Source organism: Schistocerca nitens, chromosome 1 (genome assembly GCF_023898315.1).
Source record: "Schistocerca nitens isolate TAMUIC-IGC-003100 chromosome 1, iqSchNite1.1, whole genome shotgun sequence".
Classification (NCBI taxonomy): Eukaryota; Metazoa; Arthropoda; class Insecta; order Orthoptera; family Acrididae; genus Schistocerca; species Schistocerca nitens.
In genome coordinates, this window is record NC_064614.1 from 1,221,338,890 (window position 1) to 1,221,348,077 (window position 9,188).

The window sequence follows — 9,188 nt, forward strand, 5'->3', positions numbered from 1 at the left end:
TTGGTATTGGGATTGGGATTATTATATTCTTCTTGAAGTCTGTGGGTATTTCGCCTGTCTCATACATCTTGCTCACCAGATGGTAGAGTTTTGTCCTGACTGGCTCTCCCAAGGCCATCAGTAGTTCTAATGGAATGTTGTCTACTCCCGGGGCCTTGTTTCGACTCAGGTCTTTCAGTGCTCTGTGTCAAACTCTTCACGCAGTATCTTATCTCCCAATTCATCTTCATCTACATCCTCTTCCATTTCCATAATACTGTCCTCAAGTACATCGCCCTTGTATAAACCCTCTATATACTCCTTCCACCTTTCTGCCTTCCCTTCTTTGCTTAGAACTGGGTTGCCATCTGAGCTCTTGATATTCATACAAGTGGTTCTCTTCTCTCCAAAGGTCTCTTTAATTTTTCTGTGGGCAGTATCTATCTTACCCCTATTGAGACAAGCCTCTACATCCTTACATTTGTCCTCTAGCCATCCCTGCTTAGCCATTTTGCACTTTCTGTCGATCTCATTTTTGAGACGTTTGTATTCCCTTTTGCCTGCTTCATTTACTGCATTTTTATATTTTCTCCTTTCATCAATTAAATTCAATATATCTTCTGTTACCCAAGGATTTCTATTAGCCCTCGTCTTTTTACCTACTTGATCCTCTGCTGCCTTCACTACTTCATCCCTCAGAGCTACCCATTCTTCTTCTACTGTATTTCTTTCCCCCATTCCTGTCAATTGTTCCCTTATGCTCTCCCTGAAACTCTCTACAACCTCTGGTTCTTTCAGTTTATCCAGGTCCCATCCCTTTAAATTCCCACCTTTTTGCAGTTTCTTCAGTTTCAATCTGCAGTCCATAACCAATAGATTGTGGTCAGAATCCACATCTGCCCCTGGAAATGTCTTACAATTTAAAACCTGGTTCCTAAATCTCTGTCTTACCATTATATAATATATCTGATACCTATTAGTATCTCCAGGATTCTTCCAGGTATACAACCTTCTTTTATGATTCTTGAACCAAGTGTTAGCTATGATTAAGTTATGCTCTGTGCAAAATTCTACAAGGCGGCTTCCTCTTTCATTTCTTCCCCCCAATACATATTCACCTACTATGTTTCCTTCTCTCCCTTTTCCTACTGGCGAATTCCAGTCACCCATGACTATTAAATTTTCGTCTCCCTTCACTACCTGAATAATTTCTTTTATCTCGTCATACATTTCATCAATTACTTCATCATCTGCAGAGGTAGTTGTGATATAAACTTGTACTACTGTAGTAGGCATGGGCTTTGTGTCTATCTTGGCCACAATAATGTGTTCACTATGCTGTTTGTAGTAGCTAACCCGCACTCCTATTTTTTTTTATTCATTATTAAACCTACTCCTGCATTACCCCTATTTGATTTTGTATTTATAACCCTGTAATCACCTGACAAAAAGTCTTGTTCCTCCTGCCACCGAACTTCACTAATTCCCACTATATCTAACTTTAACCTATCCATTTCCCTTTTTAAATTTTCTAACCTACTTGCCCGATTAAGGGATCTGACATTCCACGCTCCGATCCGTAGAATGCCAGTTTTCTTTCTCTTGATAATGACGTCCTCTTGAGTAGTCCCCGCCCGGAGATCCGAATGGGGGACTATTTTACCTCCAGAATATTTTACCCAAGAGGACGCCATCATCATTTAATCATACAGTAAAGCTGCATGTCCTCGGGAAAAATTACGGCTGTAGTTTCCCCTTGCTTTCAGCTGTTCGCAGTACCAGCACAGCGAGGCCGTTTTGGTTAATGTTACAAGGCCAGATCAGTCAATCATCCAGACTGTTGCCCCTGCAACTACTGAAAAGGCTGGTGCCCCTCTTCAGGAACCACATGTTTGTCTGGCCTCTCAACAGATACCCCTCCGTTGTGGTTACACATACGGTAAGGCCATCTGTATCGCTGAGGCACGCAAGCCTCCCCACCAACGGCAAGGTCCATGGTTCATGGAAGATTTTCTAACCTACCTGTCCGATTAAGGGATCTGACATTCCACGCTCCAATCCGTAGAATGCCAGTTTTCTTTCTCCTGATAACGACGTCCTCTTGAGTAGTCCCTGCCCGGAGATCGAATGGGGGACTATTTTACCACCGGAATATTTTACCCAAGAGGACGCCATCATCATTTAATCATAAAGTAAAGCTGCATGTCCTCGGGAAAAATTACGGCTGTAGTTTCCCCTTGCTTTCAGCCGTTCGCAGTACCAGCACCGCAAGGCCGTTTACATGTAACTAATAGTTTTATATGCCTCAGTCACCACCCCACATCTTCTATTTCATGTCCTTTGTTGGTGTACTTGTGTGTAGCTGGAGGCATGTTTGTGTTGTACTAGTCATGGTTTGTGAATGTTCATCTTCTTTCTTCATGCTCAGAGATTATCTTTCTTGATTCTTCATGTTATTTGAGGGACTGTTATTGTAATTCTGTAATGTGTAAAAAGTGTGAGTTGTGTGATAAGGCTGCATTGTGTTGTTTTGCCAGTGTCCATTTGAATTTTTTGAAGTGTGTTGGTTGGATAGCATTAAACCTGTATATCAGGGATGTCTTTCTTCATGTAAGGTTTTCTTTCTTGATTCTTCAGGTCACTTGAGAGATTAAAAGTTACAGTGAGTCTTGTATGAAATGATTGTGATCGCGTCTATGTGGCTAGGTTGTAGAGTGCATCTATGGTTGAGTCCACATCAGTTCCTGTGAGAGCATTTGTTTTATAGAGAAGCTGACATGTTTCTTAATGAGACAAATTCTTCCTTCTTCATTCCTCATGGAATATTAGGGCTAATCAGTTTATGTGCAGTGTCATCATTGAAAAAATGTGGTACTGTAATTATCTGTAGAAACCTGTATGAGTCTGAGTGGATGATATGTGGTATAGGTTATTCTGCCATTTTTAATCTGTATGTAGAGCTTTTGATGATTGTTTGGATATATAGTTGTATATTCTGTGGCTTAGGACTTTCTCAGCAGGTAACAGCATGTAAATCTGTTGCAGACAATATCATTTTGATATATGATGCCAACAACAACAGTTTTAGGTGCACATGTTTAATGACACGATTGGAATTCACATTTTATGATTTATTACATGAATGCATGGTGTCTTTTCTTTCAGACATGTCCAAAAGAACAGACACCACATATTCATATAATTGATATGCCTAGCTGGGCAATGGATCCATCTTCTTCAGTGAAAATGCACAAATATGTTCAATCTCCTGTGGGACTATCAGAGTAGCAAACAAGGAGTCAAAGGATGGGCACTGGAGATAGGTGATGTTCATTGAGAATGTGAATTAGCTGTTAAGCATGCTGAGATAGTCTGTGCTGTTGCAATAACCCTGTATCCCAGGTGGCACAGCGATTAATGCAACTGTCTAGTATGCAGGAGGCCCAGGTTCGAATCCCAGTCCAGTACACATTTTCACTCATTGCCGCTGAATCCACATACTGTTCTTTTACAGCTGACAGCAGTGATCTTCAATTTACTTGTTATGATTTATTTTTTATTTTGTTTCTTTTTCATGAATACAGTAATAAATGCTAGAAATACGTATCTTTTGCATTAATTCTATTTCAATAAATCAGTGTCTGATAATTTATACCATCCATCAACACAGCAGTTATGTGTTATAATTCATGATATATTTATTGCAAGTTTACTTGCATTTTTGTTCTGTGTTACATATATCACATACTGCAACTCCCAGTTTCCATGATTCTGAAGCTGTACCCATATTTGTTCATGTGGAAAATATTTATTAGTGGTTGGTATCATCATCTAATACGTATCAATTTTAACAGGTAGCTAAAGGCTTTGTACCTCTTAGGACAATCCCATATCCTAGGTTTAATGTCTTTTGTCAATGTGCTTGTGTGCAGTTGCCCTTTTTGATGTCAGACCCTAAGTACACCATGCCAATACCAATGGCATGTGAATATACAACATCGTCAAATATACAGGGTGAGTCACCTAACATTACCGCTGGATATATTTCGTAAACCACATCAAATACTGACGAGTTGATTCCACAGACCGAACGTGAGGAGAGGGGCTAATGTAATTGGTTAATACAAACCATAAAAAAATGCACGGAAGTATGTTTTTTAACACAAACCTACGTTTTTTTAAATGGAACCCCATTAGTTTTGTTAGCACATCTGAACATATAAACAAATACGTAATCAGTGCCGTTTGTTGCATTGTAAAATGTTAATTACATCCGGAGATATTGTAACCTAAAGTTGACGCTTGAGTACCACTCCTCCGCTGTTCGATCGTGTGTATCGGAGAGCACCGAATTACATAGGGATCCATAGGGAACGGTGATGGACCTTAGGTACAGAAGAGACTGGAACAGCACATTACGTCCACATGCTAACACCTTTTTATTGGTCTTTTTCACTGACGCACATGTTCATTACCATGAGTGGTGAGGTACACGTACACACGTGGTTTCCGTTTTCAATTACGGAGTGGAATAGAGTGTGTCCCGACATGTCAGGCCAGTAGATGTTCAATGTGGTGGCCATCATTTGCTGCACACAATTGCAATCTCTGGCGTAATGAATGTCGTACACACCGCAGTACATCTGGTGTAATGTCGCTGCAGGCTGCGACAATACGTTGTTTCATATCCTCTGTGGTTGTAGGCACATCACGGTACACATTCTCCTTTAACGTATCCCACAGAAAGAAGTCCAGAGGTGTAAGATCAGGAGAATGGGCTGGCCAATTTATGCGTCCTCCACGTCCTATGAAACGCCCGTTGAACGTGTACCTCACCCCTCATGGTAATGTACATGTGCGTCAGTGAAGAAGACCAATAAAAAGGTGTTAGCATATGGACGTAATGTGCTGTTCCAGTCTCTTCTGTACCTAAGGTCCATCACCATTCCCTTTGGATCCCTACGTAATTCGGTGCTCTCCGATACACACGATCGAACAGCGGAGGAGTGGTGCTCAGGCGTCAACTTTAGGTTACAATATCTCCGGATGTAATTAACATTTTACAATGCAACAAATGGCACTGATTACGTATTTGTTTATATTTTCAGATGTGCTAACAAAACTAATGGGGTTCCATTTAAAAAAAATGTAGGTTTGTGTTAAAAAACATACTTCCGTGCATTTTTTTATGGTTTGTATTAACCAATTACACTAGCCCCTCTCCTCACATTCGGTCTGTGGAATCGATTCGTCAGTATTTGATGTGGTTTACGAAACATATCCAGCGGTAATGTTAGGTGACTCACCCTGTATATGAAACTTTATTGATATGAATAACTATATGGGACTCCATTAATTTGATGATATTTTAGGCAGAGTAATATCTGTTTAATTTTAAGCTATCAGCTGTACTGAATTCATTGGGAGAGGTGTAATTGCATAATTGACTATTATGTAACAGTAAATTTTCCTTAGGTTGTCATTACACCATCACTTGAAACTTGAGTCTCACTGGCCAACTGCTTAATGGCCATATAGCTCAGTCAAAGAATGTCCGTGGTACATTTCACAAATCCTTCAAACAAAACATTGTTCTTATACACGCTAGCTTTGCTTCAGTGGCAACAATACAGTCTTTTTGGGTCAATTGTCAAGATGAATTTATGAGTTATCAGCTGTCATTTGAATCAGTTCATGCACAATTACTGTATACCCTTCTTCATAACCTGTACTCGCATGCTCATTTTAGCATTGAAAAATCAACAACATTTGCTCTTTATGTTTGTTGTTCCACATATTTAGATAAACCTCTCTCATAACAGTTCCATAAAAAATAACTGAATGGTACCAACCTGAATCCTCAGGAATTCTGTTCAACGAGCTGATGTGTGTAGCAAGTAGCTAAATCTTACTCAATGGAAAATATATTAAGTAACACACCAAGATCAATATTTAGAAACTGAGTATGTGGCTCTGAAGAAAGATCAAACTTAAAACTGCAGACCACATCATTTCAACTCCTATGACAAATCCCACCTGTACCAAGCTTGGTGCAGCTTTAAACACAAGCTAGACCACATTCTAAACCAATAATTATCATCATTCAAATGTACTCCATATTAGAGTCACTTGATGCATTCATTAATCTGCATTGTATTTTAAGATTTTCATAAGGCTTTTGAAACCATATCTCACACACTTCAAATCAAATTTGGCGCCTATTCAGTATCATATCAGTTATGTAATTGGATCCATGCTTTGCAGTCAGAAAGGTCAAATTCATGGTAATTGATAGAAAGTCATCAAGTAAACTAGAAGTAATATCTGTCTTTCCCTGAGGAAATGTTATAAGCCCTCTGGTATTTCTGATCTACATAAAAGATTTAGGAGATGATCTGAAAAGGCCTCTTACATTGTTTGCAGATTATGTTGTCATTTAATACCCTGTAAAGTCATCAGATGATCAAAACTTATTGCAAAATGATTTAGATAAGATATCTGCATGGTGCTAGAAGAGGCACCTGACTAAGCAGTGAAAAGTGTGAAGTCACCCATATGAGTACTAAAAGGAATCTGATAAACTTTGGTTACAAGATAAATCACACAAATCTAAAGGCTGTCAATTTAACTAAATCCTTAGGGTTACTATTACCAGTAGCTTATATTGGAATGATCACACAGATAATGCTGTGGAGAAAGCAAACAAAAGACTTATTTTATTTGTGCCAGTCAATATGTGATAAGCGGTGATGAGACCACACTGCTGAGGTCATTGGTCCCTAGGCCTACACACTACTTAATATAACTTAAACTAATATACGCTAAGGACAACACACACCCATCCCGAGCGAGGACTCGAAATTCTGATGGGGGTAGCCACGCGAATTGTGGCAAGGCACATTACCGCGTGGCTATCACGCGGCGCCTAAAGACTTTTATTTATTGGCAGAACATTTAGAATACGCAACAGGACTACTACAGAAACTTCTTATACTACACTTGTCCTCCTTCTCTGGAATACTGGTGTGTGGTGTTGGTTCTGCATCATATAGGTCTGACAGAGAACATGTAATAAGTTCAAAGAAGGGCAGCACATTTTGTATTATCACAAAATAGGGGAGAGTGTGTCATATGAAATGATTTGTCAATTAGAGTGGCAATCATTAAAACAAAGGCCTTTTCAATTGTGGCAGGATCTTCTCATGAAATTTCAATCACTAACCTTCTTCTCAGAGTGTGAACGTATTTTGTTGCTGCCCACCTACATAGGGAGAAATGATAACATCACAATAAAATAAGAGAAATCCGAGCTCATACAGAAAGAGATAAGTATTCATGTTACGTCTGTGTTGTTTGAGAGTGGAACACTAGAGAAATAGCTTGAAGGTGGTTTGATGAAACCTGAATTGCAGACTAACCATGTATGAAGACGTAGGTGTAGGAAATGGTGATCTTAGGACTGGCAGATGGAAATCATTCAATCTACGTAGATATAAAACTTTCTCTTACACAATTCTGTGATAATATGCTCCATTTGTATGCAGACCTTATTATGAAGAAAAATGACATTGAGTATTCTGATAACATGACCAATTAAAATTAAAGAATCATCCATGAGCTCCTACACATTTCACAGGATAATACTTATCTATTCACTGTGTTCCTAATATTATGCTCACTGATTCCACCAAGAATAATATTTCCATAAATCTTGTTGAGCACAAAGTCCTTTAATATGAAGATTGCTTGGGTACCCTACTAAATATCCACCAGGATTTGGGATCCTTAGAAATACGAAAGGTCCCGTATGCAAAAGCTGCCACTATTTGTTACTTTTATTCAAGAGGTGGATGGTTTCTTAATGATACTTTCTTGTTCAGTTGATACCTTACTATTTTTATCACTGTTTTGTCATAATTTTGCTTTCTTCGAATGCTTTGTCTTTCAAACTGGTCAGAGGTTTACGACCCTCTTCTTCTCACTAATCTCAGTCACTGGGAACCTGTGGAATCTGGTCCATACATTCATTCATTCTTTGCCCTCCTGTGAAACATAGCTCTGCTGTAGTATAGTGTTTTGACAAATGAGGCAAGTGGTTCTCTATCTCATCAAACAATTTTATATAGTCAATCCCTAGCATCTGTTTATAGTGACAATACATCTTTATGAACTGTTAAGTTCTTGAAAAATCCTCTTAATTTCTATATCTAGTGCTTTACACTGAGACCATGGGGTAAGATAAAAACAGTTGTACAAGGCTTTGTGTGGAAATTCATCAAGGTGACATGTATTTCCTTTGTATTATTCTAGGTTTTTCTTCAAATACCTCCCCATAATGATTCAAGAGGTTTAACTATTGGTGTCTTTGGTTGCCAGTGAGGCTTTCCGGCTCTTCTGCTTTCTGTTATACTTGTGCAACTTGGTTTTTGTGAATACTTTATTCAAAGAACTGCTTGAAATCACAATGCCAAATTCTCCTGTGTCTAGAACAATAGTTACTGAAACATCCTCAATACTGGCCCAAATCACAGATTGTGGTAACAATGGTTATTTCTGTTTGCTTTGATTTACTTGCTCCATCATATTGGTACATTTAATACATTGAAAGAATTTTGCAGCTCTGTCACACCCCCTATCTTACTTCATGTCTAACTCTCTGGGGCTCAATGTGGTTGTTTCCAGGTGTTGTTCAGTTGTATGACTGCTGTCTTCAATGATTTTGGTAATCACTGGTGATTGTGATCCCCAGTCATAATGTGATGGTGTTTTCAGTTGTTTATTACTCCAATACATATTATTATTAGTCCCATAGCCAGAATTGTATCTCCTTTATCAATGCTTTCAGTTTTTACTGTAATCTCCTTTGCTGTGTTTCTGATAACTGTCCAAGTGGGTATTCTGCTGAGGAAACCAGCATATGGTTCATGCAGTTGTCCTCTACTACAACCATTGCCTGTACTAGGACTCTGTGAGTAATAACCTGTGGGTCCTGATTGCGACTTAATGTCTCCTTCAGTTACATTCATAGACACCAATACAGACATAAATTCATTACAACTGTATTCCAACACAGTGATATGTTTCTCTCCATTTTCAACAGGCAGTGTTGCCTTTAATATTGTTGAAACATCTCTATGAGAAATGGATTGACCCCTGTATGAGAAATGGATTCATTCCAGTGGCACGCCTTACTAAGGTGTTTTTCAAAA